Here is a 27,737-nt window from a genome sequence, read left to right on the forward strand (position 1 = left end):
ATTTATGGTCATCTGCTCTGTTAAAGACAGATACAGGAGGGGTACATGGCTGGCTCAGTAGGAAGAGCATGTGACTCTTGATTTGGGGATCATAAGTTTGAGCACACATGTGGAGTGTAGAGATTACTTAAATAAAAAAATTTTTAAAAAAGTACAAGACCAATGCAGGAGATCCATGAAAGAGAAAGAGAGTTGCAATGTTATAGTAGAAGATGGGAGGAAAAACCTTGCTCTTTGAGGGAAATGGTCCTGGAATCAACTGTCTATACAAGGCCTTCTTTGTTCTGTCTTAAGAAATGAGTGCCCTACTGATTTCACAGCCCTCCACAGCAGTTCCAAGCTTTTATGGGCTGCTGTATGTAGGCAGGCACCAGACAGTGAGAGAAGAGAGGATGGTACATGTGTGAAGAAGACTGTCACCTGTTTTTGCATGGGTTTAGGATAAAGTCAGATGAACTGGGCTGGTGGGATCTATTTCCCTGAGTATGGGTACTTTTTCTCTCTTGAGAGATGCTCCTTGTCAAGGGACATGTTGCAGAATGATATTGAAAATACTGTTATTATTATTTATATTAAAATTTGGGGGGTGGGGGTCAAAATCTGAATATAGTGTCCAATTGGATGTTTTTTTAAAAGTGAAAATCTTCAATTTCTATGAAAATTCTGTGTGACAGCTAAGGCTCAGCTTCAAATTTACCCCTCCAGAAATCCTTCCTTGATTATGTCAAACAGAAGTAAAGTCTTACCCCTTGGACATCTCATTCCCCTACAGGGCACCATTCTCTTGGGGCCCAAACCACACTGCTTAGTATGGTAGTTGTTTGGGTCCATGTCTTATCTTCCCAGCCCTACTGCAAGTTTGATGAGAAGAGGAACTATGTGTCATGGCATTATAATGGCCAAAGTGATCTGTACATAAGCAGTGTTCTCTGCAAAAATTTGCAGAAAGGATGGAAACTGAAAGTTGATGCTCAGTAAGAGCTCTCTTTCATTTTGTCACTCATCTAAATGCTTATTAAAGTGTAGAGGACATTATATAGGCAGCTAAAAAGAAGAATTTTAAAGATAGGGCTTGGCCTATATACCTTGGTTCATTGTATGGAATAATCAAGAAATGGAACCCCCTTTCTGGCCCCTTCAATAAACTATGGGAGTATAATGTGGAATAGGAAATCTGGATTTAAGTCTTGGTCCTGCAAGTCACTTGGTCTCTCTGAACTCTGATTTTCTCATTTGTAATGTGTAGGAAATGCTATATCTAACTTGTGGGATTTCAGAGAACTAAAGAAATAGCATAGAGGTACCCTTTCCCTCATGCTCAGGATAATTCCTGTGGTAGATCCTAATGGAATGAAGGGAAGGACCCTGGTATCCAGTCTCACAATGCAGCATGAGATGCTCTGTTGCATCCTGAGAAAGGAAATGCGAGCCAGTCAAGCACACTGTAACTATGGTTTTGAGGCTGGGGCTCTATACTTTGCTTCAGAGCAAACGTGTCTGTGGCTCATGGTGCCCATTTGTGAATTAACAGGCATGACAAGTTGTCTCTTCCCCCAGGCACTTTCATAAAAATAGGTTGGTGTCATAAATTACTGTAAATCTCTTGTCTTCTGAGACTAGGACCTTCCTTGTATGGAATGAGGATACTAATTCCCTCAAAAAGGGCTGAACCTATAGCCCCAGTGACTCTCATGAGATGGGATTTGTTAGTAAGGGAAGTAACCAGACCCATGTGTGTTGTGGCACAAACTCTGGGTCTGCAAACATGGCCGCACCTAGGGAGGCTGCATGTTTGGCTTGGATTTGGACTGAAGGAGCCTGTGCAGCGGTTCCAAAGAGGAGCCTCCAGGGAGCCTTCCCTCAGACAGACATTCTGCTCCACGCTTAGATCCAGGCTTCCACCCTCTCTCTGGGGTCTGGGGATCAGAGAAACCCAGGCATGCCAGGGAGAGCACAGCTGATCAAGCCTTGAGAACAATTTCAGCTTAGTGCAAGGACTGGGTGAGTTCTTGGTATCAGAGCAGAGATGTGTAGGTGGGTGGGAAAAAGGGAAGAAACAGGATGCAGAGTTAGCTTCCTTTGATCAGGGTCAGCCTGAGCTGTGGTGCTAAAGGGATTTTAGTAGTTACTGTTGTTTTTGTCACTCTGGCAACCAGAGGAGAAATACGCTACGCCCAGTGCAGGTGCACTCGGGTTGAGTGGGCCCATTTCCTCCAAATAGCACTTACTGGCCCTTAGACAGCAAGCTCTGGGCTCCTCCCAGGATGGCTAGCTGAAGCTTTCGGGGTGTGGAGACCAAAATGTGCAAAGTCTGAATTTCAGGCAGCTTTGCCTACAGGGACTACTGGCAGCAGCTGGTGGTGCCCTCCCTGGTACAGCAAAGCTGGGGTTGGGTTTGGAAGGGTCACCAAGATCTCTCTGCAGCCTTTGCCCAGTAGGCTTTCCCACCTCTGACACCTGAAGCCCTAGCAACTGCATCCTGAATCCCCCTGAGGAAGCTCAAGGCTGGGTCACACTCTGGACTTGCAGCTCCACCCTGGAGTTCTGATGAGAAGCTGCAGCAGTCAGGGAGGATGTCAGGTCTCCCTAAGTCTGGAGCCCACTCCTGCTGAGCTCATGGATACCCATCAAGCCTTCTGCTCTGCCCTCCCCAGGGGCTGTCCCTCTCTAAGGGGCTCAGGGTGATGGGCTCTGGCTTCTGGCAAACACTGACTCAGTTCTCTATCCCTTTCCACATCTATGAAGTGGAAATACTCGCACCTACTGTAGAGTTATAAAGAGGAAGTTTCTGTGAAAGTGCCTAAGGCTACACCTGGCACATAGCAGGTACTAAGTAAATGGAAGCTTTGCCCCTTGCCTAAACAGTAGAATTCAAGAGGCCCTCATTTTTAATGTTCCAGTGCCAAGAGCATGTAGTCAACCCAGTATATCAGCAAATCCTGTCTTTTCTGTCTTCTCATTATATCCAGAAGCTCTCCTCTCCTGCTATGTTATCACCATATCCCAGCACCTATTGCCTGGATTACTTCAGTTACCTCTGAACTCGGCTGCCTGTTTCTGTCCCTGCCTACCCCATCTCTTCCCAGCCAGCGCCAAAGAGATCTTTCTAGACCATTATTTAGGTGGCATCCCTTCTCTTCTCAGAACTTGCCAGAGACTGCCAATCTCACTTGGAGCCTACCCTAACATAGTGCCCTCATCCATGACCTTGTTTCCTATTTCTTTCTCCTTGTTCCTTCTACTCCAGCCACAATGGCATCCTTGCTGTTCCTTGAAGGTACTAAGGTTACTCTCACCCCAGGACATTTTACTTTCCCCTCTGCTTGGAGTGTTCCCTCAGATATCTTTATGGCTCATATCTGACTTCCTTGAGTCTCTGCTCAGTTGTCCCCTTCTCAGTGAGGGCCTCCATGAATTCCTATCTAAAACATTTCCAGTCTCCATCACTTTCTGTCTCCTTCTTTACTTACTTTTTCTTCATATCCCAGGGCAGGGAATTTAGTTTCTTTCCTGCCGAATCTCTAGTGCTTAGAATAGTGCTTGGCATATAATATACTCTAAGTAGGTATAAATGGAATGAATAAATGAATGAATGAATGAATGAATGAAAGGGATGAGGAAAGGATAGGTACACATATATTTAAATAATTTATATTAAGCAGAATGTCATATTAAGTGGAAGCTTTTATATGTTTAGTAACCTTTTAAAAATTTTTTTGTTAACATATAATATATTATTACCCCCAGGGGTACAGGTTGTTTACTCATCTCTTAAAAAAACCTTTTGCAGGCATATTTTCCTTGGAGAGGATTTTTTTTATATTTTTTCTTTTACTTTTTTTTTTTTTTTTTTTTTTTTTGCATGATGAATATGGGAGCAATTTCTCCACCATAGCCCGGAAATAGTCAATACCTACCTTAACCCTAGGGGTAGTGGCCTGGGTGCAGGGGTTGGAATGGGGTCTGTGCAGACTGTTTATGGAGATCTGTCTTTTAGTTGCAGGAATACCATTGAGAGCTATATTTGTATTTGTTGCTGATGGGTGGCTGAGGCAGAGCTGTGGGAGGAAGGGAAGGAGACAAAGAGGCTATTGGAATAGGCAGGAAGATGGAAAGGAAGTAGTTGAAGTAATTTCCTCCATCAAGCCCCACCATGGGTATGAAAATTAATATCTGCCTATAGAGAGGTAAATTAGAGGCACCCAGTGGGGGGAAGGAAATGTCTCTAATTAGGACACGTTCATATGGTTTGGCAGCTTCCAGCTAGATGCCAACTGCCCCTGGTAACACTCTGACTGTTTTGTTCACTGCCTTGTATTTTTCACGAAGACCTGGTGGGCAGATAAGGGTAAGATTCCCTTAAAGTAATGTGAGAAAACTGTGAGAAAAGGAAGAGAGTGAAAACCCTGCCAATGGCAAGGAAGCTGCAAAGTTGAATCTTCTCAAACTAAATAGACTGAGACTTGCATCTGGAATTGTGTATGCTTGGCAAACCTAAGGTGGAACCCCTCTGAAAAACATCTGACAGGAATCGCCTCTTTGTCAAATGTGAAAAGAAGCTCCCACCCAATTATTAAGAGGCTGCATAAGAGGAAAGGAAAAGTTTGTGCAGCTAACATAACATGAGGCTTGCCAAAATCATCCTGCCCTAATTCTCTTGTTAACAGAGCTGCTTTTCCAAAGAGCAAGTAACTCGTGATTGGGTTTCTTGATTCTGCCTGCAACTCCTGCTGTATACCCCCCACTCCATGCAGGACCCCCTTCCCAGAGCTCACCCTCACTCTATATTTTCACTGGTGGGGTATTCTTCAAGGCTTGAAACGCCAGAAATTCCGTTGAAAGCACAATGATCTACACTCAGGAAGCAGTGTAGAATGGCCACGAATGTCATATTGCTTATCTTGGTCTGTGCTACACCCAGCAGCTGCTGGTGCTTGATGAGAAGGCTGCATAGGGCTCTGAGAATTGTACTGTGCGTGCTTTGTTCATGCATTTTGCAGCTGATTTAAGAGCAAGAAAGGAACAAAACCAATCCGATGCCTTTACTCCAGAGATCATCCACATCCTTCCTAGGGCAGGAAGAGCAGGTGACTGGGACACTGAACATTTGGCAAGCTCGTGGTTTTCCTGCATTGGCATGCTTTGCCGGGGTTTTCATGAAAAGACAATGACCTTTACAGAAACAATGACCTTTGCAGAGATCTCTAAACCCTGGCAACTCAGCAGCAAACTCAGTTCTGAAAGCATTCCTTTTGCCTTTTCCAACAGAGTTGAACAACTGGAAAGAAAGGAAGGAACTTTAAAAAAAAAATCCCTGAAGTTTTTGGCAAACTTTAGGTGCTCTTTCCCCCACCCTGTAATTAAGACCGAAGTAAACAGTAAGAGAATATCAAATTGCAGCTTGCTTCAGTAATAGGTGCCCAGGTGGAGCTGCTGCTTGTATGGACCTGTGTCTTGAGATGGAAGGGCAGCCTCTCTGGGGAACAGTCCAAAGGGTCCCCAGACCTGACACATCAAGATTAAGACCTGAGGATTTGGAGCTGAGTGATAAGAAAGGGTGAGTCCTCTGGGGCATTATCTGTAAAAAAGAAAAATTTTCTTCCTCCTTTACAGTTAACCTCTGCCCAAACTCTGAACCCCTTCTTGTTTTTGGAGACCGTCTCCTGGATGTACAGCTTCACCTGGAAGAGGTTGATGGGTTGAAGGAACCAAAAGCACTCTTTGCTGAGTAAAGCGTGTGTGAAGACTTTCAGTCAGACTGGCTTGGTCTGTGTTCAGCTGTATGAGCCCAGACAAGTTGCTTATTTCCCTAAGCTTCAGTTTTCTCAACTCAGGAGAGTAGTACTTAGCTTATAGGGTCCCCATGAGGCTAAAATCAAAGAGTATAAAGTTCCTGGCCCATAAGATCCACTCAATCACTGATATTACTTGTATTACTAGTTCCTTCTTCTTATTGTTGATTAGTACTCCATGGTACGACTCTACCACATTTTATCCATTCACCTGTTGATTTGATGTTTGGGTTGCTCCCATTTTTTTGACTATTACAAAGCTGTTACTGTTTGTGTGTAAGTCTAGTATGGACATAGTTTCCCCTTTTCTTGGCCAAATACTTAGGAATAGAATGGCTAGATCCTACGGTTAGTGCATGTATAATTTTTTAAAGAAACTGTCAAACTGTTTTCTGAAGTGATTGCTTCATTTTATAGTCTCACCAGCAGTGTATGAGAGTTCCAGTTCCTCCACACCCTCGCCAACACTTGGCATGGTCAGACTTTGTAATTCTATCCATTCTAATAGATGCGTAGTGGTAGGTGATTCACATTTACTTTGGGTTGCAGTGAGGAGACCTAGGTGAATGTTCTGTGTAGGAATACTATTCATTTATTGTGTAGTGGGAAGAACTCAAAGTTCAAATATTATCTGAAGATGAACGCTTAGTGAAATTTAATCCTTTGTACATAGTTGGTTGCATCTGACTCAGGAGATTAAGTGGTTTTCAGGCATTAGCCTAATGATTCAGTGCTGTAGACCCCTTAATTTTCTTTCCATCCCTCCTACTAAACCTAAATGATTGCTGTGATTTCATTACTTCACCTATGAAGTAATGATCCCTGGTTCATATCACCTTTAGTTCTTATTACTAATAATAACTAACATTGTAAGATTGGCAACTCTAGGAAGTTTGCCCCTGTTTAGAATAATGAAGTTAGTGAAAATGTTGACTTCTTTATAGGAACCAAAAGAGAAGACCCATAGGAGAAATTTAATTCTAATCATGGTTGTAGGAGAAACAGTGTTTTCCCTAACAAATGGTTTGTTTTCCTCTGATGGGTGCTGGGAATTGTGGAATTCCTTTCTTCATACTGGTATCCAAGGACATGGCGTCAAACTTGCCTTCATAGCAAATTGATGAGATTGTGCTATATATTTTATTTATTTTTTTTTAAGTTTTTTTTTTTTTTTTTTAAATTCCTGAGAGACACACAGAAAGAGAGAGATGCAGAGGCAGAAGGAGAAGCAGACTCCCCGCAGAGGAGGGAGCTGGATGCCAGACTCAATCCCAGGACCCGGTGATCATGGCCTGAGCTAAAGGCAGACGCTTAACTGACTGAGCCCCCCAGACATCCTGTGCTATACATTTTACAAACTAACTTATACCTGGCTCCAGCTTACTTTTCCATTTGATTTTGTTTGCTTGTTTTCCTTATTAGTTAAAAGATTTTGAATTTAAATGATTTTATTTTTTAAATAGATTACTGACTGCATCAAAGTCACACGATCCCTTCCCCAGGGGCACCTGCTATTATGGATTTATTATGTGTTTTCCAGAGCTAAACTATGTGATTAAAAGCAAGAATTTATATGGGATATGTAGCACACATGTGTAAGCAGTTTGTTGAATGCATTGGAGTTGGAGGGTATGAACAAGTAGCTCTATTTCTGCTTATCACCAACTCTTGAAATTTACTCTCTTGTTTCCTAGCCTGCCCCTGGATGAAACTCTGTGGTACATCCCTTAGTTTTTTTTAGTCACTTTCAGGTATTAATAGATAGTCTCACTTTCATTTAAAGAGTGTAGATTCATATAGAATCAAAACATCATGGAGCACTGGGTGTAGTGCATAAACAATGAATTCTGCAACACTGAAAAGAAATTAATAAAATAAATACAAATTAAAAAAAAATAAAAAATATATATGCTTCAACTCCTCCTCCCCCTGCAAAACAAAACAAAACAACAACAATGACAACAAAACATCATTCTCTCTTTCCAATGGAAATGTATCCCCTTATCTAACTGGGACTTGGCTCTGGCTCAGACAGGCTTTGGGGCTTAGCCTGCCTTCCCGCATTTCCCAGCCTTGCTCTTCTGCTGCTCTTCTACACGTACCCTATCTTCTCTGCTCCTCCAGGATTAGAGGGCTAGGGTAATTGCCTCTGCAACTTTCTTTATAGGAATACCCTTGGGCTACTATAGCCTCATCCTCCAGAAGTGTAGAGGTCTGTGTGTTCCTGGTTGTCTGGGAGTTTATGTCTTCCTTCTTTCTCTCACAGCCAGTGAGTGATTGGAACAGGGGAACAAAAGAATTGTTAATCCCTTGCTACAAGAGGGGACAAACCCTTGAGATGTAATTTATGCTCCAGGGTTCCCTTCAAGATCAGCATGAGGCTGAGACTATGCTGAAGATTGCATCCTCCCTTGGCTTCTTCTCTTTCCCTTTCCTATCTACCCCTCCCCTCTTGCCAGATTCTCCCAGTGCACTTCCTTAATAAATCACTTACTTGTACATGAGCCCTCATTTTAGGGTCAGCTTCTCAGTAATCTGTCCTAAGACAGCAGATGTCCAAACACTGACACTCTCCTAGGACACTGTTGAAAGTTCCTTAGTGTTCCTTCATGAGACCCTCCAACCAGTTTTCTTTGTGAGGGCTGAGGTCTTTACCAGAAACAGTTACAACTTTCCCCTTGTGTCCTGGTTTCCAGGGTCCCACCCCTTGGATTTGTGGTTGGGGTCTTTAATTCTGACTATATTAGAGCCAAACACAGTTGTACTGAAGTCATCATACACCTTCCCTTCTCCTTTACTTAAAAATGTTATTAATTTTATCACATATACATTCCGAGGTTATATAACATTTACCTTCTGTTGTATAAATAAATACCCATATTTGTTGTAGTTATTCTCCTTCGGTAAAAAAAACTATAGCCCCTGAACTCTTGCATTTTCAGAAGTGTTTACCCATTGTTTTTACACTTGTATTGGTGGATATTAAAATTCTTGGGTCACACTTTCTTTCTTGTGGACTTTGTTGGCATTGCTTTACTGTTTTCTAGCACTGATTTTTTTAACCCTAAGTGACTTGATTTTTTTTTTTTTTTCAGGATAGTAAAAGGATTCTTTTTCATCTTTGAAGTTGAATAATTGTTCTGGTATTTTTTCCTAGGGATGAGATGTATCTTTCAATTTTAATTTGATAAATCTTTCTTTCTTTTGGAAAAAATATATAGCTTATACCTGAGAACTCAATTTTATTAACCAAAACGTTGTAGTCCTGGGATTGGCTGATAGAACTACATTTGAAGAAGAGCTCAATTTGATCTAACTCTATAGAGAGTGGCAAAATTCCCCTGCAAGAACTAACTTGCCCTGGGAGGGTGCTACCTGAGATAGTGAGTAGAAGTCATTTTGAACTATATCTTGAAATATTTTACTGATCTATTATCTGGGTTTTCTTCTTCAGGAATGTCACTACTATTCATGTTTTCTTACTTTCTTCCATATTTATCATCCTCTTCTCTGAACATTTTTTTTAAACCATTTGTTTACTTCCATTTTATTTTATTCAGTTTTCTAACCACATCTTCCATGTGTTTTACTATATCTGTGTCAGTGTTTACTCTCCTTATTGCTGCATTTAATGTAAACTTCATTTTTGTGATACTATAATTTTTTCCTACTTCTTTTTATAGATTTTTCCAGTTCTTGTTTCATCTACTTCTGTCTTTTCGTATTTCCTCTCAGTGCTTGTATCTCTACTCCCATGTTTTTTGTTTACAAAGGGGCAACCTGGATATTTTCTCTGCTAAGGAGCATATCACTATATTATCTCTGCTCTCTTCCAATTCCCAGGAGCTCCCCTGATAATTAAACTTTCCTACGATGTTAGATTACAGTTCAACTTGGGAGCAACAAGGACCAGTGGGCTTCGGAATTAGACAGATTTTTTTTTTTTTTCCAAATCCTTACTCTGCTACTTAAAAGTTGGGTTATCTTGAAGAGACTGGTCTCTCTGAGCTTTAGTTACCTCATTTATAAGGCAGATATGATATTACTTCATAGTGTTTGTATGAGGATTAGATGAAATAAATAAAGCAAAAGGTCTAGCTCAGTGTCTGGCTTACAAAACATGCTTAATAAATATTCTTTCTGTTCCATTTTTCTTAATTAAACTGATAGGTAGGTGTAAACAATATGACCATGTTAAGAAGAGATTTTGTCTTAAATGCTAGTTAACCTGTGCTTCTGAAGTACCCACCACAATAATGATATTAGAAAATATATATCAAAAGCTTTCCTTTTTTAATTTTTAATTTTAATTTTATTTTAGAGATAGAGAGTGCTAGTATGCCAGTGGTGGGGGAGGGGTAGTGGGAGAGAGGGTATCTTAAGCAGGCTCCACACCTAGTGGGGAGACTGATGTAGGCCTTGATCTCACGACTCTGAGATCATGACCTGAGCCAAACGCAAGAGCTGGATGCTTGGGGTGCCTGGGTGGCTCAGTGGGTTAAAACTTCTGCCTTACGCTCAGGTCATGATCCCAGGGTCCTGGGACAGAGCCCCACATTGGGCTCTCTGTTCAGCAGGGAACCTGCTTTCTCGGCCTGCCTCTCTACCTACTTGTGATCTTCGTCTGTCAAATAAATAAAAAAAAACTTAAAAAAAAAAAAAAGAGTTGGATGCTTAACTGACTAAGCCACCCAGATATCCCTATCGAAGGCTTTCTATATTCTAGGAATTTTGCCAAGTTTATTACATATATTATTAATTTAATTGTATGAGGTATGCCATATCATTATATCCATTTTATAATTGAGGAAATTGAGCCATGAGTTAACTTCTTGCTTAAGGTAGTAAGTAACAGATCCACAACTTGGTCCAAACTGTAACTTCAGTGTATTAATCACTAAAAAATACTATTTATGTAGTGTGATCCTTCCCTGTGGTAGGAGAAGCAAAAAAGTGTGAGTTATTACACTTGGCCTTGGGAAGCTCACAGTACACGTGTATATACACATTATATAAACAAATTCATAAAAATAAAATTGGGTTCATAGGCCTGGCACTTAAAGTAAGAACTCTCATTTGCAGTTAGATAGAGTGAAATTTGATATAGTACTTAGAGGATGCTTTCTTCCCTAGTGATTAGAACCTTGAACTAGAATTTTTCATCCTTGTCCCTCTATTTTTAGGGGACCTAGTGAAAGTGAGTGAATTCTAAAGCACTTAGGTTATTGGGTTTCTCAGAATGTGGATATGTTAAAAATGCACCCACTATTTGTTCTTATCGGGTATGGTAAGACACATAGACCCAGAAATGATTGTTACAGAGGATGAATTTTATACTCACAGATCCCTGGAAACATAAGGGATAGCATACCAGCCATGCATAGCCATACAGGGAAACAACAGAATTAATCAGGAGCCAGAGAGGGCTCTGAACCTTTACTGGGATTTTTGTGGGAAGAAATGGGTGAGGCAGGAAAGATACCCCAAGTTTCGGATTAAATAATTTATATAATTCGGGTGGGTTTGGGGCTTTAGGGGTGGTTCCCAGTTGTCTGGTACCTGGCCCTGGGATATTTTAAGACAAGACAATTATTGGCTCAGTGTTTGAGAATTTGATGAAGGAAATGGTTGGGAGTATAAACTTTGATTGGTTGGTTTATTCATCAAAGGCTTCACTCCCAGGGAAGTAATGTGTTATCTCTAGGAATTAGTTCTGGGAGGGACAGTCTTTCTAAGATCAGCACCCCGAATGCCAGAGTATCAAGAATTAGAAAATAAATGTATTCAACACAGTGGGTATCTATGCTTGTGTATGTGTATGTATGCATGCTGTAAAGAAATGGTTGGCATTTCATGCTTCTCTTGGGAGGGAAGCAACAGGAAGGTAAGGGGAGGGGAAAACTGGATAGGTATTGAGGACCCCCCAAAAAGAATAGGTTATGCTATGCCATTTTTCAAAATAGTTTTTCATTTGGAAAATGGGGGCAAGTGTTATCTGACTGAGTTGTTAAGGAAATTCCTGTAAGTACCCAGAAAATTAATGTTGTGCTCCGAAGGAACTACAGAAAAGCAACACACTATTTTAAATGATTGTTTGGTGTGGGCTGGCTCTAAGTTGTTCTAGAAATGAGTTTTGTACTTTGACAGTTTTTTGGTGCATGCAGCATACACAAAGGCAAAGTGAAAAAGTACAGAATCTTAAGAGCTGTATGATTTGGATTTCTTCAGACTAAACAAAGAGTTCCAAGTATGGCCAGATAAAAAAGATTTTTCTGAACCTCCCTGTCCCTCGCCCAACCTTCCAATTAGAGAACTGAATTTGTAATACAGTGTGAGTCTTGGATCAAGTGCCTTAAACTGTTTCTATTCATGGTACATGTCTTGGTTTTGGGCAGAGTGTGAGAACTCAAACATATCATGGAACAGGTTTGTTGGAATTCAGACAATGAGTGTTTCCTCTAGATTACAATAGATTCTTTCCATAAAAAATATTTTTCTGGGCAAGTAGTTCTATAATTTATTAGCTTCAAGGACCTACAAAGTCAAGTGGAGATAAACTTTGGCTGGGAAAAAATAAGTAGGAGTTTTTAGATGATGCAGATCACAACCATTTGGAGAGCTATCATTTGCCATTGTGCAGAATCCACCAACAGGGCAGTCTGAATGTCTTCTGAACCAACACCTTTTTGCCCTCGTTTTTGCCACCTCACAGTCTTATCTCCTGCAAGCCACTGTAAGTGGAAAATTGTAAACACACATTTATCTTGCTGCTTATTAAGTCTTTTGTGCCTTCTTTTTAGTATGGAGCCAGTTCAGTTCCTAAGATCTATTTTATTGCTTTTCCTTTCAGAAGCCTAAAGAACCAGTGAAGATATTTTCACTTCAGAAGGTTTGACTTCACTGATGTTACCACTAAAATAGTTCATGTACATGTAGAAGCATTGGGTACTCTGAATGGAAATAGGACTCTGTTCTGGAGGCTGATTTCTTAGAGTTGACCTTGAGTTTCCTAAGCAGTAATGGATATGCATTGAAATATTCTATATCCAAGCTTCTTGCTCTGCTTCTTTTGGTTCAGAGTCACCACAGTTTTGTTTATAACAAGCAGGTTGGACAGGGAGTCTGTATGGAAACATTACCCCTTTGGCTGGTTTTCTCCTTCCTGTCTTCCTAGTTTCACTCCATCTCTTCCATTTCTTCCTTCTTTTATACTTCTACCCTCTCCTTCTTCTGCTCTCTCTCTTCTCAATTAAACATCTGCAGGGTGCTAAAGAAAACCCAAAGATAAACAAGACAAAAGTTCTTACTAGTGAGATATTTAATATAAAGGAGATCTTTATAACAAATAATGATAATATAGTATGCATTCAGAATACAGATACCAAGATCCGTGCCCCTGTTCCTTGCTCCCTATTTTTTTAATCACCATGTCTTTCCAGACTTCAAGGGTTCCTCAGGTCTCCATTGTGGTCTTTCCCTCTTCTTACTCTACATACTCTTCCTTGGAGATGTGAGCTAGTCCTATTAGTTCAACCTTAATTGTATGTTAGTATCTCTGAGGTCTGCCTCTCCGACCCAGACTGGTCCTCACTTCGCTCCAGATTCATAGATTCAGCACCCAGCTCAGGGACTGAGACACAGAGGAAGAGCATCAGAGTGGTCAAAGGAATACAGGAAGATAGTAAAGAGGAAATCCTCATTCAGCTGGTTTTATATGGACTTCTAGTAATGTAGATGGAGGAATTCAGGTGCCATATACCTGGTGGCTCACAATTATAGTAGTTAGTAGTAAACTTAGGTTTACACTTCAGGACTCTGGAAATTCTTTGTCAAGAATACATTTTGCTTACTTTGGTCATTGTAGGTAAATTCAGGGCTCTTAGGAAGAATAGAGCCCTTTGTTTCTGAAGTCCAGATGTTGGCAGGGTTGTTTGGATTTGAGCATAGCTAGTGGATGAAATGTTTGAGTGGCTTCGATTATATCAAAAAAGCTGATAGTACCTACTGTTCTGTTTTTATTGATCCTAATTTGCTTGGAAAGATAAACACCTCTTGGCTTGTTCCATTCTGTGAGACACAGCTTTCTGAGGTGAGAAAGATACTACTTTTTCAGATGATAGGCAAAGAATTCCTAACACCAAAGGCACTCATATGTTTGGCATTAATTACTTGAGGACTGACTTATAGAGAGAATGTTGTAACTTGATTTTTTCCCCCAGTGTTCATCTTTCACAAGATAAATGCAAATTTTCCTGAATAGTCTCTCTCAACTAACTGGGCCATCTCAGCTTCATCGTCATCCTTTTTAAGCTAATATAAAAAACTCACCTTTAAAATCATCTATCTGTTGGTGGTGGGATAATAAGTGATTATATTTTCTTCTTTATACTCTTCCATGTTTCCCTGAACTCTTTGATTAACATATTAATTTATGAACAGGAGAATTTTAAATTTTATTTAAAAAAACTAAAAAGTTCCATTCATAGAGTGATGGTAAGATACATGGTACATATATGTACTCATTGATAGAGGAATGATAACGCTAAATAATGAGATTGGGTGGGTTTCTCTCCTTTTAAAAAAATTTCACAAAAGGTCTTATTATAAAAAATGACTATCGTGGGATGCCTGGGTGGCTCAGTGGGTTAAGCCGCTGCCTTCGGCTCAGGTCATGATCTCAGGGTCCTGGGATCGAGTCCCGCATCGGGCTTTCTGCTCGGCAGGGAGCCTGCTTTCTCCTCTCTCTCTCTGCCTGCCTCTCTGCCTACTTGTGATGTCTCCTGTCAAATAAATAAATAAAAAATATTTTTAAAAAAATGACTATCGTTTCCAGTAAAGAATAGCTTGGGAGGGTTGTCACATACCTATGCTGCCATGTCACAATGCTGCCATTGCTTACCACACTTTTTTTTTTTTAAAGATTTATTTATTTATTTTAGAGAGGGAAGGGAGTGGCAGGGCAAGAGGGAGAGGGAATCCCAAGTAGGCTCCCTGCTGAGCCTGGAACCCAATGTAGGGCTCATTCTCACAACCCTGAGATCATGATCTGAGCCCAAATCAAGAGTCTGACACTTAACCGACTGAGCCACTCAAGCACCCCCACAAATATTTTTTTAAATTATACTTTTGAACTGTGGATATTTTTAAAATTGCCTCAGTTATAGTGTATCATTCTCTTTATTGGTGGTTTTGATCTTGATTGTAAGCTGGGCCAACATCTTTCTTAATTAAAGGAAGTTGTAATTATAATGATTTTCATCTTATCTGTCACTGTATTAGGTGCCCCTGATAAACTAGATCTAGGAAGAATTTCAAAGAGGAATTTTTGTTGGAATAAGTATCTTCCAAGGTATTAATTTAAAGGAATCAATATTCATTTAAAATTGATATGTGTTTACTTAATCTCATATTTTTTACTAACTCTAGGGTGTTCTATGTGCGTACTTCTAACAGTTTGTATTATAAGCTGATCAAAACAATTGTGTGTATGAGTGTCTGCTCCTAAAAGTCTTAAACAGAAAAATACATCATTATAAAAATGCCACAAACACTTAAGATCTTAAAAGTCATCAGTATTTCTGATATAAGGTTATAAATATTGAAAGTAAGAGAAGATACAGCATCCTTAGAACTTGAGGATAATGAGACTGTGAACAAAGAACAATGGAATGGGATTCACCCATTTTTAAGATTTTATTTATTTATTTGTCAGAGAGAGAGAGAGAGAGAGAGAGAGTGAGAGAGTACAAGCAGAGGGAGAAGCAGGCTCCCCGCTGAGCAACGAGCCTGATGTGGGACTCAATCCTAGGGCCCTGGGATCATGACCTGAGCCGAAGGCAGACACTTAACTGACTGAGCCATCCAGGCGTCCTGACCCATGTTTTATATTTAACATTGCTTCTCTACATTAACAATTGTAATTCCTGAAAAAACCCTTGGTTTTTTGGTTCATTTAGGAAAAAAAAAGTGAGTACAATCCTTGGTGAACACCAATGAGATGCTGATTGTGCTTTTAGCAATAGCAGTAGTTTAATTCTGTTTCAAAGAATAGGAACTTAGAAGATATTTAGGAGAATTTTCCTGAAGACTTTAGTACCAAATACCCAAGCTGGCACAGACTCTAGAGTCACACCAAGCCACCTCCCCACCTTAATACTCCTGTGTACTTGGAAAACCTGTCTTACTAACCTCCTTACCTTTATCTTCAATGTTGGCTCTGACTCAGCTCTCAACTAGACAGCCACCCTCGATGCTATTAGTTCTTGGTATTCCTTGGGGTAAAAACTATTTTTGTTGAGTTATCTCAGCACCTTTGAAGGTGGTTTGGAAACCTTCTGTTTGTCGAGATTAACCCCCTCTCTTAATCCCTCATCACGTGAAAAACAGGACAAGGGATTAAATGGAGGCAAGGAGCTCCCTCTCTGCACTCACCCACCTGTCTGTATGTAAGGTGCCTGCCCCTGAATTTCTAGTTGAACCAGAAGTCTGTGTGTTTGAGTAGGAGTTGGTTCTCATCCGGTTCCACTCACAAGCCCAGGCTGCCTGTCCTGAGCCAATCACTGAGGCAAGTGTACTCTAGGGATAAAGTAGTTAGTTCTTCCTGTAGCTGTGGCTCCTCAAATCCAGTTCTGCTCTATACAGGACATAGTGAATGCTGCATAAATAGCAGTTGAATAAATGAATTGCATAGTAGTTCCCAACAGGGAAAGATGAGAGGATATACTTCTCCAAACAAGACATGGTAGAATATTGAAGTTTATCTGGGTGTTCTGTGGAAGTGGAGTAGGGGGTTCTGCCTAATTAGAAAAAAGCATTTTCAGTATTTTAACTTTATTCAGGGCATATTGAGGTATAATTTCTACATTACAAAATGCAGACATCTTAAATGTACAGGTCAAAACATTTTACATATTTTTATACTAGTATGGCTATCACCTAGATCAGGATCTAAGACACCTCCATCACTCCAGAAAATTACCTCATGCCTCTGTCCACTCTAGTTTCCCAGCTCCCCCTGAGGGTAACATTTATTCTTACTTTTATCTCCATGGACTAGTTTTGCCTATTCTTGAAAGTCATGTAAAATTCTAAAGTTTTACTTTGTAATGTCTTCTTTTACTCAACATAATTTTAAAAAATATATCCATGTTGTTGTAGTCTAATGAGTTTCTGTTCATTGCTGTATGCTCTTCCACATAAGGAAGCCAGTCGCATTGTAATATTACAATTTAGTTATCCATTCTTCTCTTGATAGACACTTGCTTTTGTTTTTGTAGTATCAGGTATGATCTGGAAAGAGAATTGAAAGAGCCAAGAAAAACTAAATTGCTCTCTGAAATCAAGTGACAAAATCTCCCTGGTGCTTTGAGGAGTGAAGAAAATGGGATATTTACAACCTGGGGTGAATTGGGAAGATAAACAATAGCCCCATCCCATTAGGAACCAGAAGACAGCAAGAGGTGGGCTGTGACTTAGATGGAGTCAAGTGTGGGACCACCTTTCTTTGCTATAAGAGGAAAGTGACCGTGAGAGCTGAGGTGGTGCCTAAATTCCTCAAAAGTTAGTTAAGGAGTATCTTAGAGAGCAGAGAGTTGGGTTATATTTGGAAAAGAAACAGGGAAAAAAAATCTTTTGTTTTTGTTGTATAAATACTAAAGAAGACTTCTGTAGCACCAGCTCTTTCCCTTATGTTAGGTCTCTGTGAACCCTATCACCATGTTAACTGAGATAGTAGTTCAGGCAGAATGATCCATTAACTCTAACTAGACACTTTGAAATCTGTCTGGGTTTATACAGGTCTACTAAAGTCATATAATATACTTCTCAAGTGTTAGTATTTTCTTGGAAAAGCTTGAAAATTATATGGTAGGCTATTTCTAAAATGGCTCCCAATGATCCCTACCTCCTTGTATTCACTTCCTTGTGTAATTCCTTCCTCTTGTTTGTAGGCTGGGACTAGTGACTTACTCCTAAGGAATAGAAAATGGGATAAGTAATGGGCTGTCCCATCCAATATTAGGTTATCAGAGTCTGTGAATTCTATCTTACTTATACTTTCCCTCATGCTGGCACTTTCTTGCCCTTTTACTTGCTGTTGCTGATGAAGTAAGCTGCCCTGTTCTTAGCTAGCTTATTGAGAGGCTCATGTGGCAGGGAACTGAGGACCTTCTTACTGAGAAACAGGACTTCATTCCAGCAGCTAAATCTTGCCAATTCAGTACCTTGGCTGAGCTTGGAAGTGGAACCCCTCCTTACCACTCCCCCGGCCCAGTTTATCAGAAAGATGACTGCAGTTCCAGCTGACACCTCGACTATAGCTTCGTGCAAAGTCTGGAGCCAGGAGATCCAGCCAAGCCTTTCTCACATTCCTGATCCACAAAATTGGATTAATTTCACAGTAACAGATAATTAAGACAAATGATGATATTAATGACCATACCCATGAGTGTTAGCTACTTGTCAAGTACTGTGCTAAGTGCTAAATATGTGATTTCTCCCATCCAATGAAGAAGATATTTATAAACTTATTGTATAGGTATGGGACCTGAGGGTTAGCATAATTCATCGAAGTTACAGAGTTAGTAAGTAAAATTTAAATCTGTGCAACCTTTTTCTAAAATCACAGCATGCTCCATTTGCTGTGCTATATCAACTAAGCTTTGGTCCTGAATACATTTTTTTTTTCATTGAACTGAGTGATTTCTTAAATGGAATTACCCTGCTGTTCCTGAATAAAGTAACCCAGGCCTGGGCCCTTGGTCACCTCAAAGATGGGCAAGCAAAAGTTGGAGAAGTGATTAATAGCCTTGCATGAAAAGGTTATTCCATACAGTTGGGTTCTTTGATTTGGAGCTGAGTTTTGTCCTAGCAATAGAAAAGTAGGTAAGGGGGCTACAATTCCTGGTGAGGGTTGGGGAGAAAGAGCCTGACTCATTATTTTAGCTTTTATGTCAGAATATCAAACTGTGAGGATGAAAACAAATCATGTTCTCCTAGAGAGAATATTTTGTTGGAATGATCTCAAATATATCTCAGTTGGGACCTTCAAGAAAAAAGGAAGTAATACTTAAAATACTGTGATGTGAAATGGTTAGTGTGAAAAAGCTATATTGCTTTGAAAAAATCATTTTGGAAATAGCTTTTATCTCTTTTAATATAACAGTAGTTGTTATTACATGCTTCATACAATAAAAACATGAATGGAACAATTGAGAGAATTATAGAGTGAATATCAACCCTCTCTCATGCAAGGACAATAACCAGATTCATAGTTTTTACTGTTTTGTTTCTTAATTACAGATAGCTTTTTCATATCAGTAACTAGATCACTGTTTGTGGTATTCTACTGTATGTGTGTTTCATCATTTATTGAAAATAATCCCCTGGATATTTAAGTTGATTCCAGTTTTCTGTAATAAACAACTACATGAGAGAGAACTTTATTCAGACATCTTGTGCGTTTGTCGCATGATTTCTTTAGAATAAATATCTAGATGGGAAAGAGTTGGTCAAAGAGTTTACCTGTTTTAGATTTTTAGGGGTCTTGCCAAATTGCCCTTCAGTAAGGTTGTACCAAAGTTAATCCCACCAACAGTTAATGAGAGTGCCCACTTCCTACACCCTTGGCAACAAAGGGTGTTAGCATTCTTTTAAACCTTTACCCATCTGATCAGAGAAAAATAGCTTCTTGTTGTTTCACTTTATACTCCTTTAATTCCTGGGAGATCAGGGGCAGCTGGGAGGCTGAGTAGGTTAAGTGTATGCCTTTGGCTCAGGTTGTGATCTCAGGATCTTGGGATCCAGCCCCAAACCCTGTGTCAGGCTCCCTGCTCAGTGGGAGTCTCCTTCTCCCTCTCCCTGCAACCCTCCACGCCACTTGTTCTCTCTCTCTCTCTCTCAAATAAATAAATAAATAAAAATGTTTTAAAAAAAAGTTTCTAAGGAGATCAGGTATTCTTATTTGTCATCTGTGTTTCTTCTCTTATGAATTATCTTTCTATGCCATTTAACCATACTTGCCATTGTATTGTTTATAATTTTTGTATTAAAAACTTATAAATGCAGGAATTTGACACTTTCTCTTTTCTGCTTGCTATATTTTACCCTACTTGTAATCTGTTTTTCAACTGTGCTTTATTTTTTTTGTTTCTTGCTCTGTTGACATTTAGGATTTTTGTGTCATCAATTCTATCCATCTTTATATTTATACTTTCTAACCTTACTATGCCTGGAAAGACCTATTTTTTTGGCCAGATAAAATTTTACAAAGTATGAATGGCCATGAGGAACCAGTATTTTGAGGCAGATTTGGAAAACAAAGTATGAAAGGCAATAAATTATAAAAATACCTTTCACTCTTAAAGTCTTTATGTTTCGCCCAGGGCTCTTTCACTTGCTGTATGATATTAAAGAAAATGTCTCAAGAATTTTCGTATATGTCAATTGAAGTACACATTCCTGCCTGAAATCTAATGATATCCCTTCATTATATTCTTTAATTATAACAATAAAGTAAATAGGTTGTAAATATATTGGTTTATCCCATTGGTACTCTAATAGCAGAACTGTATCCAGAATGACTTATGTTCATATTGTGCTCAATACCTCACGGTTATTTCACATGAACCATTTTGCTTAATTTACACAGCAGCACTGCAGGTTAACTGTTGTTATCTTCCCTTCATTGATGAGGATACCAAATTTCAGAGTGGTTAAATGATTTGGCCAGTGTCACATAGTTGAATGAAGGCAGAGTCAGAACTTAAACTCGTGCCTTTTATCAAGCACTGGGTGTGGTGCAAAAAACAATGAATACTGTTACGCTGAAAAGAAATAATTAAAAAAAAGAAAAAAATATTATTCAACAGTAAACAAACAAACAAACCAAAAAAAAACCCATTGTTCCTCCCAGTTATTAAAGTAACAATTATGATCTTCTTAGCTGCTAAACAGAGTCAATGAGAAGTTTGGAATGTAGTTGCCTTTCTGGAATTTTACCACCTTTGATCTTATACAAGGAGCTACTTGGGTTTTAACCTCAATTTAGTCACAAAAAGTAGTAGATTAACATTTGTTAGGCTATGATTGCTGTCTTCTGAGTTAAGACTGTCCACAATGCAGGGCAGCTACTTTATTTTACATCTCATTCAGTGGAAACACATATTCTTTAGTTGATGATTATCTACAGATAAATTCTTTAGTTGTTTCAATAGTAGTAGAACAGGTTGGTAAGCATTTCTATAAATGATCAGAAAGACCTCTTCTGGCAAGATCAAAGGTAGTATATGGTTTTACAGGTGAAGCACTTGCCTTTATGGACTCAAAGTGTTGGAAGGCACACAAATCTTTGTTCTGAACACATGGTTTCCCATATGGCAAGGTTTGCCTGGCTTTCCCCCTCTTTCCCTTACCCTCTTTCATCTCCTTTCCCCTTCCTTATTTACCCACTCATGTGTTTGTTCAGTGCACATCTATTGAGCATCCACTAAGTGCCAGGCATCTTGACTGTTGGAAGAGAAAAAAAGATGGGTAACCTGCCTTCTCTGTTCTTGAAGAATGAGGGAGAGAAACCAAAAATGACATAACCTGTGAGACCATTCTTTTTTTTTTTTTTTAAAGATTTTATTTATTTATTTGACAGAGATCACAAGCAGGCAGAGCGGCAGGCAGAGAGAGAGAGAGGAGGAAGCAGGCTCCCTGCCGAGGAGAGAGCCCGATGTGGGACTCGATCCCAGGACCCTGAGATCATGACCTGAGCCGAAGGCAGAGGCCCAACCCTCTGAGCCACCCAGGCGCCCCCTGTGAGACCATTCTTATAGGTATTGGTCTGTTGATGCTATCCACATCAGTGGCCTAAAGTTCAACAATCCTAAACCTCTGTCCCTCAGAGTAGGAATTCCAGCCTTCCCCAGGTTTCCTCCCCATAGATGCCCAAGAATCTCCAAGGTATTTATTGTAGCAAAAGGGTTGCATAGTACTAGATACCCTCAAATCTTTCTAATAAATCTGGAACTTAGTTTCCCTACGTACACCAAACAAAACAAAGCAAAACAAAACAGAACTGTGGATGTTGGATTGGAAGCTACATATCTAAGAAACAGGCTACTTTCTATGCTTCATTGCTGCGGTTATTGAGGGCGGGCTGGGGGGGAGGGCCAAAAGCCATCCACATGGAACAGATAACCATCCAATTTGGCTTTGTCTATTTTCCTCATTGATAGAGGAGCAGCCCTCCTCACAGTACTTGCCTCAGGGAGCAGAAACTTGGTTCTTTTCACCAATTCACTCTAACAGGACAAAACTGGCACACAAACCTAGAAGCTCAGTGGGCCAGCTCCCTAACTAACCCCAGTGGCCACGGTCATCTCAGCTCCATCTAGTGGAAAGTTCAGAGCTTCCATGGGTGAGTGTCTAACCCAATTTCCTCAGCCCCTAAGAAATCTTTGCCCCCTCTGGTTCGCCTCTTCCTACCCCAGAAGTGACCTCCTCTCTGATGAAGGACACTAGCAGCACATCTTATCTTAGAGTGGCCTACCTCTTCTGCCCCAGGGGTATGGTACCTCCTCCACAGCAACAAGCAGGAACAACATTTTTTGAAATTGATAACTTTCCCCCCAAGTCTGGATAATTTATTCTTATATATGGTCATCTGTTTATCCTCCAATATAGTGTGATTCATTTTAACAGAAACACTGTGTGTCCTTCGCAGAAGAGATACTATTTAAGCTGACCCTTAAAGGATGAGTGGGTGTTTCCTCAGGCATACAAGACAGAGAATGTCACTTGTGGCAGAATAATGGGTGCATTCCAGGCATAGAGGCAGAACACCGTCGAAGAGGATGCATAATTCACTGTAACAGGAAATTTGGGTGCAGTGGCAATAGCAAGCAGTGGAAGTGGGAAGCTGGGCACAGATATATGCACATGCCAGGAAGGACCTGTGGCTAGTCAGGGTACTGATAGGGTGGACCCAGAATTTCTCCAGATCACAAGAGTAGCAACTGGGTCATTTTAAAGACAAGGGCAGAGGGCAGGAGATTGTACTGAAGAATCCTTATGCTCTTGCTGTCCCATCTGGGCTTTGATCCATTGGAAATGGTGTCTTTTTATGTCCTTTTTTTTTTTTTTTTTTCTCATTGGCTGTGTATTCTCCAGCTAGAACGTTGGTTCTCAGTCTTACTGTGGAATCACTGTGATTGAGTGGGGCTACTGAGAGTCACAAAGTTTAGCAATAAAGATCATATCTTAGCCATGCTCAAATGACCTCCCTTTCTCCTGGAATGAAATGCAAAATCCTTACCTGATTCTTAGGTGATTAGGTATTTGCCTTCCTTTTTGATGCTGATACCATCTGCTGTTATTTCCCCTTTGCTTGGTGTATTCTAGCTATACTTGTCTCCTTGCTGTTCCTCCTGCATGCTGAACCTGGTACTTTCTATTCCTACTACCATGCTATTCCTGGACCATGTTTCTCCTAGATGTCCACATGGCTTGATTACATCATTAGGTTTCTGCTGAAATTCCATCTCCTTAGAAGCACTTTCTCTGACCACCCTATCTGTAATCTGAGTCTCTTTAGCTTGCTTGCTTTATTCTGCATGCTGCTTATCACTGCCTAATATTAAATGATGCATTTGCTTACTTGTCTTTTATCTTTTCCCTTAGTAGAATAGAATCTCCATGAAGGGAGCAACTTTGTCTGTCTTGGGTGTGCAGTATCCTCTGCCCCTAGAGAAGTACCTGACACATAAGTAGATGCTCAATAAATATTTGAGGAGTGAATTAATAAAAAGAAGAGTCTAGCCCCCAGCTGCTTGAAGGAAAAGAACAGGGTGCAGAGTAAAAAGATTTTGGCCACAGCAAGAGAAAACCAAGAGGATACTCCTTTAGAGCACTGTCTTTCAGCCCAAGAGGCAGAAATGATCATTTGTAGGCTCTGGGAACTTCCCAGCCAGTATTGCATGGGCTCCAGGGAGCAGGTCATTGCACAGACCTTTACAAAGGTCGACTATGTGTGCTCCACATAGTCGAAAGATGAAACATTAGTTTTTGCACTCTGGTTTGTCAAGGCACAAGACCCAAGTGGGAAGATTGCCAGGTCCTATTGTATTCAAGCTGAGATCAATGCGGGAAGAGATTACGAGCTGTGGATTTAGATGTCCTAACATTCTCTTTTTGGAAGTGTGACTTTTCTCTTGTTCAGACTTTTCTGAAGTCTGAAGTCAAGGCAGAACTTCCTGAGCCATGCAGAATTCCTTGCTTAATCCTGGCTGCTCCTTGTTGGCACCACAAAACTCCTGGGAGTTTGCTTCTTGCTCATTTACAGGAAAGAAAGAACCTGGGGCCACTCTTTCAGTTCACTGCACACTAGCTGCCCTCTCTGGACTTGGGTTTCCCTGCAAGCACTCTGCACAGCCCCAATCAGCTTTTCGTGGTGGGAAGTCCTGTTTATTGCTTACTCCCATTCACTGTTTATGATAAATAGACTGGGGCCCTCAGGGCCAGTCATGCTCCATTAGCTATGTGGATTTGACGCAAGGATGGGTAACACTGGTTGGATAGCATGGAGTTGGGTAACAGGAGATAATGCATCCCTTTTCCTCCCCCGAGATGCAATTTCAGTTGTTCCCACAGTATGTTTTCATTGTACAGTAGATGCAAGAGCTCCAGCTAGTGTGAGAACTGAGCTTGGATAAGAAAAACACAGTGATGGCACAGTTCCTGCAGGGCTCCCATGCTATTTTCTCAGCATTAAGAAAACCCAACAGTGTCTAAACAGCTGAACTTGTGATGTGTTGGTAGGTTTGCACAATTCCCCAGAGTCATATTAGCATATGCATTTCAAGGGGGAAATCAAATTGACTTCGGAAAAAGCAAGACGGATGTGTTTAAGAGGCGATTTCCACGTACATTCTCCCTGAGCCAGAGGAGAACAGTGGTTGAAGTATCCCCAGGCATACTTACACATGCCTAGGTCAAAGCTCAACTCTTAGTAATACAAGGAAAATCCTTTTTTTTTTTTTTTTTCCTTACTGTCACTGGTCCCTTTGCTTGTGGATATTCTAGAAAACGTTTGTTGGAAGTACCCCTCTTCACGTCTTGTATCAGCCCCTTCCTTGCTCTGGAAAATATTAGTGAGAATTGCTCAGTTTCTTGTCATTGTAGAGCAATCATTCTTCATCAGCTGGGGTGGAATTCCCTGGTGGCCTTTTTTTTCTGTCCACACGATATTCCCACATTTCCCATCTCATGTTGTAATCTCTCTGGTTACATTAAGCCTGCAGACTTTTCTCAAGTTTTTACTTATAAAGACGGTATTTAGAAATTGTTTATAGAGTTATTTTTAGTGTGAATCCATGCAATAAGCTCCAGTTGTCACCTTTCCAAAATTCCAGGAGGCTCGAAGGGCATTTTGCTTTAATTCTAGGGACCAAAGTCAGGGAAACTTCTCTCTGAGGTGTTGGTCCCACCATTGGCATTGCCACTGAGCCTATTAGCTATTACCAAGGCCATTGGGTAAATCCCTCCACTCTAAATTGACTGTTAGTTGCTGAGCTGGGCCAAAGAATAAATGCTGTATGAGGCAGGAACCTTTTCTGTTTTTATCAGTGTTGAATATCAGTGCTCACTGGTATAGTGCTTGCCATAGAGTAGGTGCTCAAAAAATACATATTGAGGGAATGAGTAGCTTTCCTACCTATTGATAGTCCATTTTACTACCGATGGATTTGAGACCACCAGATAGCTATTGCTCTTGCTAGAAGTGTGTTTGTTTTTTTTCTCTTGGTTACAAAGATGTGATTTTCTAATACTGTCTTCAGGGATAAATAATGTAGTAGTTAAAGTATATGCTTTACCAAACTATAGTGTTAGAAATCAGCATAGTTGATAACCTTATTTGATAGCTTATTTGAGCAGTGACTGAATGGGACAGTGATGCTGGAAAAATTCTGGACGTGATCTGAGTATGTTTACTTTGTGAAAATTTATCAAGTGTACTTTTGATTTGAGCTCTGCTCTGTATGTGTATTTTTATTCATTAAAAAGTTTGTTTTCATTTTTATGAAGGCAGACTCTGGAGTTGATTATCTGGGCTCGAATCTTGGTGCATCCATTCATTTCTAGTTGGATAGCCTGGGACAAGTTACGTAACATTTCTTTGCCTTATTTTCTTCATCTGTAAGTCAATAATAGTAATAATATATTTGGATAACAGGTTTATTTATTTATTTTAAAAATATTTTATTTATTTATTTGACAGATCACAAGTAGGCAGAGAGGCAGGCGGGGGGCGGGGGGAAGCAGGCTCCCCACCTAGCAGAGAGCCCGATGCGGGGGCCAATCCCGGGACTCTGGGATCATGACCTGAGCTGAAGGCAGAAGCTTTAACCCACTGAGCCACCCAGGCACCCCAGGATAACAGGTTTATTGTGTGAAATGAGTTACACTATAATAAGTAATGTCAATTAATATTGACAGTTGTTTTTCAGAAAGTGAGTCTTTCAAGTCTGGTACAGTCAAGGACTTGGAAAATATCAGGGGGACAGGTGTCATTAGAGTACTCCACCCTCTCCAGGCAGAAGTGCTCTTACCTTCTCAAGACCTGTGTTCTTAAAGGGGTCCCTTTTTATATATTCTCTTTAACCACCTTCCAAAGTATACAGATCCTAGAGACTGAGTAGGTTCTAAGATCCACTGTAATAATACTTGTTTTCCACAATTTTTTACCTAGAGAATTCTATAAATCACAGAATGCTAGAACCAGAAAAGATCTTAAAAAATACTCTATCTGTGCTAATGATAGCCACTACGCATCTGTGGCTATGTAAAACTAAACGTAAAGTAATTAGAAATAAAGTGAAAATTGAAAACACAGCTCCTCAGTTGCATTCACTACACTTTAATTGCTCGGTAGCCACACGTGGCTGGTGGCTTCCATACCTGACAGTGTAGCTATAAAACATTTTCATCATAGTAGAAAGTTCTGCTGGATAGCATTGCTAGATCAAACTTCTCATTATATGCATGATTATACTGCAGTTATACAGCTAGTTTAAGGACAGAGCTATACTACAATTTGAATTCCTTCAAATTGGTACATCAGTATATTTTCCATTTGGTCACCAGGGCCTGAAAATCCACAGGACATTCCTTCTGGTGGTTAGTTTACAAGAGGTATAAAATATCTATCAGTTATTTCTGAGGACACAACTTTGATGGCTCCAGTTTATCCATTCTGATACCATGTCCTTGAGTTTAAAGAAAGACTCTCTATTACTAATTGAAAGCTGCATTTCCATTCTAGAGTCTCTTCTTCTAGGAAGCAGTCAGTGGGTCACTTGCACACAAAGGTTAGTAAGTTGTAGTTAGTTAATAATTGCCAGTATTTACTGAGCATTTACTACTACCAGTCACTTACTCTAAATGCTTTACATTTAACTAAGGAATCTTAGACACAGAAGGGTTATGTGGTATGCCCAGGGCCACAGCTGGCAAGTGTTAGGTTTGGGATTCGAACACCAGGAAATCTGACTTGCTTTTACCCATTGCACTATATTGCACTTACTGAGCAGCTGCCTGGGTAGAGTATATCAATAAAGTCTCAGTGAAAACTGAGCATGATGGCAAAGAATGAGAAGGCAATGTCCTAGCTCTCAGGAAATCAATAATCATGTTATGGGCTGGCAGTGGAGGAAGTGTAGTATATCTATGTAATTGATTTATGTATATATTATAGTGTATATAATCATGCATATCCTATGGATTTGGCTTTATACATCTCTCAATCCATTCCTTTTCTTCTCTTCCTTTTTATGAACAAACAAAACCCCCAAAGCAAACATCTTTAATGGTAAATGCCCTTTAAAAAGTTAATAATGGTTTCCCAGGCAGTCCACCTTTACTTAGATCTCCCCTCAGTGTCTCAGATCCATCTGAATGTGCTCC

At 40.1% G+C, this 27,737-nt stretch overlaps 1 long non-coding RNA gene across 1 annotated transcript in view; it reads left to right on the forward strand.

Annotated features, from left to right (window-relative positions):
- Nucleotides 1-5,396: 5,396 nt before the first annotated feature.
- Nucleotides 5,397-27,737, forward strand: part of LOC116586355 — a 136,148-nt gene continuing 113,807 nt past the window's right edge. Inside the window, exon 1 of the long non-coding RNA XR_004283999.1 lies at nucleotides 5,397-5,557. This is a non-coding gene — a long non-coding RNA (uncharacterized LOC116586355). The remainder of the gene's footprint in view (nucleotides 5,558-27,737) is intronic.

This window comes from Mustela erminea, chromosome 3 (genome assembly GCF_009829155.1).
Source record: "Mustela erminea isolate mMusErm1 chromosome 3, mMusErm1.Pri, whole genome shotgun sequence".
Classification (NCBI taxonomy): domain Eukaryota; kingdom Metazoa; phylum Chordata; class Mammalia; order Carnivora; family Mustelidae; genus Mustela; species Mustela erminea.